Here is a 6,955-nt window from a genome sequence, read left to right as displayed (position 1 = left end):
CTCTTCCTCTTCCAAAGCAAGTCATAGAAACCAGAATTCATCCTGTAATCCCATCACTTTGGGGGCTGAGGCAGAAGGATTTCTTAAGCTCGGGAGTTCAAAACCAGCCTGGCGACATAGCAAGACCTCATCTCTAAAAATAAAAAAAATCAAAAAAAATCAAAATATTATCTGGGCATAGTGTCACATGCCTGTAGTCCCAGCTACTTGGGAGGCAGAGGCGGGAGGATCACTTGAGCCCAGGAATTTGAGGCTGCAGTGGAGCTATGGTTTCGTCACTGAATTCCGATCTGGGAGACAGAGTGAGATCCTGTCTTAAACAAACAAAAAAAGCAACTAGAACCAGAATTCCTCTTCCTCAAGTCTGGTTACAGAAACTAAAACTCCTCTCTGCAAAGTAAGCCATAAAACCTAAAAAGGTCACTCAGTTCTCTTTCTCCATTACAGACCCTCATTCCAGAAGGGTCCTGCCCTAGACCCAGAAGGAAGGAATACTACACAGAGAGGCCAAGAAGAATCTAAACAGATAGGCCTTGCTGGGCCTCCCCACTTGGTCTATTGCCATCAGGTCACACAATTTGTCCAATCACATCTCTACATGGCTGTCTATTCTTCATCAAAACTAAATATAAAAGTACAATTTTCCTTGGGTCTTCAGGTCTTCATTTCTGAAGGCTCCCATGTCACATAACATTTTGATTAAATACATTTATAATGCTTTCTTCTTGTTAGCCTGCCTTTGTTATAGGAGTGTTGGCCTTATGATATTAAGGAAAGGTATCACACCTTTCCATCCCTAAACAGGCAATGATTAACATCTAATTAAATTAAACAAAAATGCATGTGCCAAGCACTGTTTTAGGCACTTGAGGAACACCAGAAAACTGAAGGAACAAAAATCCCTAGATTTGAGGAGCTTATGTTCTGGTGGACAGAAAGAGATGATAATTAATATACATAATAAATAAACTACATTTTAGACATAGGTTAGAGCCTACTCTAGGCTATGAACATTATGAACTACTGACCTGATCATCAGTGACTTGGATGGGCAGTTTCAGTGGGGAGGAGGCAAAGGCCCAGCTGAAGTGTGTGAAGAGTAGAGGAGAGGAGAGGTATTGGAGACAGTAGGCTTGGCTAACAAGGAAGTGGTAGCTGTAAGGACAAGCGGGCTGAAAGCAGGCTTTCTTGATGGGAATGAATGAACTCAGCTGGGAGAGCTGCTGGGGCCATTTCAGAGTCCATATAGTTGTGAGGCCCCTGGAAAAAAGCAGATGACACCCTGAAAAGGGGGAGCCTGGAGAGATTATAATAGAGGAGTGGGCTGACTTAAGAGAAGCACTCAAGGAATGATGAATCACAGGGTGCTCACCAAGCAAGAGGGCCATGAAGGAGCAAAATCAGGGGCAGTTATATGAAATCAAGACAGGGAGCTCTAGCCACACGAAAGTGTTGCGCAATCAAAGCTGGAAAAGAGCTTCTGCCAACCCAAGGCTGTCGAGAAGGATTGAGGATAAATATCCCAAAGCCTCCCTCCTCTACCCTTCTCTGTCCTTGTGCTTCCCATTGTCTGATCCCAACAGAAGTCAGAATGCAAGGAAATTTGGTTGATGCTGCACAGAGATCAGCTCCAGGGACTGGAGCAAGGAGGAGGTAGAGAACAGATCTGGAAAGGCAAACAGAGGACACTTAGCACAGTGGGTGAGACGAGATAGCATCTAGTGCACAAATAGAGGGACTGGATTTAGTCAGGGACATGGATAATTCACCCACAGGAGGGACTCTTAACCCTTATATATACCATAACTTCTTTGATGGGTGAAATTTCTGGATGCTTCCCAGAATAATGTTTTCAAATGCATAAAATATAAAGGAATACAAAGAAAACTAATTATATTAAAACACAATTACCAAATCATTGACAAAAAAAATCAAATCCAAGTGGGGTGGCACGTGCCTATAGTCCTAGCTACTCAGGAGACTGGGGCAGGAGGATGGCTTGAGCCCAGGAGTTTGAGGCTACAGTGAGCTATTATTATGCCTATGAATAACCCTACTGCACTCCAGCCTCAGCAATATAGTAAGATCCCCATCTCTAAAAAAAAACCAAAAAAAATCTGTGATACATTAACTAAAGCACGTGTTTCTTTATGAATGCTGTACATAAGATCCAGCAGTGGGTCTAATAACTAGACTATAATTTCAAGGTAGGCTGAGTATAGTGGCTCATGTCTATAATCTCATAACTTTGGGAGGCCAAGGTAGACAGATGGCTTGAGCCCAGGAGTTTGAGACCATCCTGGGCAACATGGAGAAACCCTGTCTCTAAAAAAATTAGCTGGGCATGGTGGCATGTCCCCATAGTCCCAGCTACTTGGGAGACTGAGGTGGGAGAATCACTTGAGCCTGGGAGGTCAAGGCTGGAGTGAGCTGTGATAGTGCCACTGTACTCTAGCCCGAGTGACAGAGTGAGACCCTGTTGCAACAATAATAATTTCAAAATGGTGACATACGTATACCATATTTTGTAAGTTCTACAAAAACTGTCTCATATATCTGTGGTATCTTTTGGAGCTAAAAGCACAGGTACTGCTCATGCTACATTTATTAACTACATTCATAGTTGAAGGACATGCTAGATTTCAGATGAAAGTCATTGGAATAAACTTTCATTCCCACATGCAAGATTATGACCCTCTGCATTCTGTCCCCAGACCCATTAGGAGGAAGGCAGAGTGTGAGGACACAGACAGGTGGGGAAAATAGGTAGTGGGAATCTGCAGGAACTTCTTCTTGCTTTGCATTTCTCAGGGAAGAGTCAAGTCATGAGCCCACAGTGAGGATAGAAAGGTAGATGTGAGAGGTTGAGAAGACAGAAGCCACAAAAGTCTTCTAGGAAAGTGGGAAAGTGAATGAACTAGGAAATAGCATGTGATTACCAGGCAGCACAAAGGGCCCATCTGAAGTTCATGGTTATGGACTTTAATGGGACTGGTCAGCAAGGGTATTTTCTTCTAGCCATGTTCAGTTTCACAAGATGAAGACAGGCTAGAGGGAGAATTGGGTTAACCAATGCCAGGGTTTTGTCATGTGAGTATAACAAGAAAGGGGCAAGGGAGCAGAAAGTGTGCATCCATAAAGGAGAGATTGTAAAGATAACCCATGGAATGTAGATTTTTAAAATTTTTATTTATTTATTTGAGACAGAGTCTCACTCCATCACCCAGACTGGAATGTAGTGGTGTGATCTCGACTCACTGCAACCTCTGCTTCCCAGGTTCAAGTAATTCTCCTGCCTCAGCCTCCTGGGTAGCTGGAATTACAGGCACACACCACCATACCCAGCTAATGTTTTGTATTTTTAGTAGAGACAGGATTTCACCATGTTGGCCAGGCTGGTCTCGATCTCCTGACCTCACGCGATCTGCCTGCCTGGGCCTCCCAAAGTGGTGAGATTTCAGGTGTGGGCCATCATGCTCAGCCAAAATGTAGTTTAATTAGAAGGGAAGCGAGAACATCAGGAAATAAAGGACACTGCAAAAGTGGTAAACTTGATGAAGTGAAGCTCCCTCAAGAGTTCAACGGATTGTGGAATCAGAGTATAAGACAGAATGAACGGAGAGATAAGAGGTAATTGTCAGACAATCGGATTTTAAACATGATCTTTGGTGGTAGGCAGAAATGCTCCATCATTCTAAAACGTCTAAGTCCTAATCCTTGGAACTTGTGACTATATTATCTTACGTGGCAAAAGCAATTTTGCAGATATAATTAAGTACCTTAAAATAGGTAGCTTATCCTGTATTACACAGGTAGGTCCAATGTAATTGTAAGGGTCCTTAAAAGTGGATGAAGGAAACATAAAAAGAGAGTCAGAGAAAAAGAGGTGACAACAAAGCAGGATCAGAGCAATGCTATGTTGCTAGCTTTGAATACGGAGGAAGGAAGCCATGAACCAAAGAATATGGGTCGCTTCTAGGAGCTAGAAAAGGTACAGGCACAGATTCTCCCCTGAGCCTCCAGAAAGAAACACAGCCCTGCCAACACCTTGGTTTTAGACCAGTAAGACCCGCGTTGGACTTCTGAGCTACAGAACTGTAAGATAATAAATGTGACTGGGTTCGGTGACTCATGACTGTAATCCCAACACTTTGGGTGGCCAAGGTAGGCAGATCACTTGAGGTCAGGAGTTTGAGACCAGCCTGGCCAACAAGGTGAAACCCTGTCTCTACTAAAAATACAAAAATTAGCTGGGCGTGGTGGTGCATGCCTGTAATCAGCTACTCAGGAGGCTCAGGCAGGAGAATCACTTAAACCCGGGAGGTGAAGGATGCAGTGAGCCAAGATTATGCCACTGCACTCCAGCCTGGGTGATAAAGCAAGACTCCATCTCAAAAAAAAAGAAAAAAAGAAAAGAAAAGAAATGTATGTTGTTTTAAGCCACTAAGTGTGTTGTAATGTTTTATAGCAGTGATAGAAAGATAACGCATCTCTTAATAATCAGTTTCATGCAGACTTAAACTTTGAGGAATTAAAGTATAATTCTAGATAACAAAGCATAAACAAGAAGCCCTGAAGAGAAGATGGTTATTTTTCTAAACTCACAAAAATTAAATTAATATTAAAGGTGAATATTAAATAAGGCCCTTATAACATTTCTCTGTTTATGTTTTCTTACTGCATCTAATACTTTGTTCAGTTTCTTGCTTATAGAATTTTTTTTTTACTCTCTTTTCTTCACCTCCATAGGTTTTTTTGTTCTTTATCAGAATCCTCATTTTTTTAGTTCTCTTTGGGAGTAATATTTATAGGAAGTTGAAGAATATGTACAAATTTGAAAAGTACAATGCACTCTTATTATTGATAAGGATAATAAATGTAAGTCCTTTAGAATTTCCTGAGAGTAATGTTCAGATATGTAGAGATATTTAGAATTATATTAAATACCATTTATTACCGCTGACCCAGGTTCCCTTATATCTCAAAAATGTAGTAGGAGTAGGATTCATAGGATTAAAGATAGGCTACAATGACTTCTACAGATTTGGCTGAATCATTTATAAACCATACTAGCAGATTTAAGATACATTATAATTATATATCCTAACACCTATAAAAATAAGTTATACAACCAATTTAAAGAAAGCCTTGTAATATACAGATGATTCTTTCAGTAAATTGTTCTTACCTTCAAAATTTAATTTATTTTTTTTGAGACTGAGTCCTGCTTTGTTGCCCAGGCTAGAGTGCAGTGGTGAGATCTTGGCTCACTACAACTGCTGCCTCCTGGGTTCAAGCGATTCTCCTGCCTCAGCCTCCAGAGTAGCTGAGATTATAGGCACCCGCCACCACGCCCAACTAATTTTTTTGTATTTTTAGTAGAGATGGGGTTTTGCCATGTTGGCCAGGCTGGTTTTGAGTTCCTGACCTCAGTTGATCCACCCACCTCGGCCTCCCAAAGTGCTGGGATTACAGGTGTGAGCCACCGCGCCCGGTCCTGGAGGTGGTTCTTTTTTTAAGTAATGCTTTTAATTTAATATGTTCTTTATATTAAAATCATTCTCTGAAAATAAAACAAATGTACTGATGTTGATATATGTATATATTCAGTATTTTGTTTAACATTTGAGTTCAGATTTTTGGACTGAATATTTTGAAAAGGAAGTTTTTTAGGAATATGTTTTTCAACTCTTCCTCCTCAAAAAAACTCTTCTCTTGCTTTCTTATTGTGAAAGCAAGTTGTTTTCATTTCTCATGTTGTTTTTTAGATTCCTAAAATATATATCCACAGCTATTTTCTTTCTTTCTAAACAAATGGCCAACAAAGAAAACCACTAGAAGAAATCAGATCCCACAAAGTCTAAGTGTAGAAAAGTAAACTCCCTAAAGACACAGGCTTTTGGGATTCTGCTGGAAGAGCCAAATCCTTAACAGTGTTTATAAAATACAAATAATCATTTTTGAGCATTAACTTTATTGTCAATTATAAATAAGATCACTACTTACCTAAGTTTTTTATTTTTAAAATTTTGTCTAAATTTTATTTTATTTTATTTTTATTATTTTTTTTTAAAGACGGGGTTTCACCATGTTGGTCAGGCTGGTCTTGAACTCCCGACCTCAGGTGATCCACCTGCCTTGGCCTCCAAAGTGCTTGGATTACAGGCGTGAGCCACCGCTCCCGGCCCTTGTCTAAATTTTAATAACCTCATGGTGAGTCTCATGATGCCAAAGGCAAAGTTTCATGGTATTAGCTTTAATTGAATCAATATGTTCATTTAAAATAAAAGTACCTGTATAATATAGTACACAGCTCATTTTCACATTGCCTTCTGAAATTCTATCCCTGCTAAAGTAAATTGTGATCACTTACAAAATAATGTTAATAGGATTCTTTTTGTTTTTCTCTTCTAAAATACCAAGTATTTTAGTAATCAGTATCTTTCAAGCATAAACAAGAACATTTATAATAACAGTGTATCATTACGCTGTAATGGTGACAGCTTCTCGTCTCAGAAGAAAGCCAGGATGACCTAGGAGGCCCATCCTGTGACCTAGAAGGCACATCATGATCCAGCCCCCTCTTACCTCTGTCATCTCATCTCCCATCACCCCTCACTCCCACTCCCACCATTATCTCCACTCCAGACACACTGGTGTCTGTACTTAGCACACACTTGCCTCCGGGCCTTGATCCCTGCTTACTCAAAAGCCATGTTCTTTTTTTTTTTTTTTGAGTAGAGTCTTGTTCTGTCACCCAGGCTGGAGTGCAATGGTGCAATCTCGGCTCACTGTAACCTCTGCCTCCTGGGTTTAAGTGAGTCTCCCTGCCTCAGCCTCCCATGTAGCTGGGATTACAGGCGCCTGCTACTACGCCCAGCTAATTTTTGTATTTTTAATAGAGACGGGGGTCTTGCCATGTTGGCCAGGCTGGTCTCGAACTTTTGACCTCAGG

Source organism: Aotus nancymaae, unplaced genomic scaffold (genome assembly GCF_030222135.1).
Source record: "Aotus nancymaae isolate 86718 unplaced genomic scaffold, 86718_ANA_hifiasm-v0.15.2.pri h1tg000029l, whole genome shotgun sequence".
NCBI lineage: Eukaryota > Metazoa > Chordata > Mammalia > Primates > Aotidae > Aotus > Aotus nancymaae.
Note: the sequence above shows the minus strand (reverse complement) of the source record.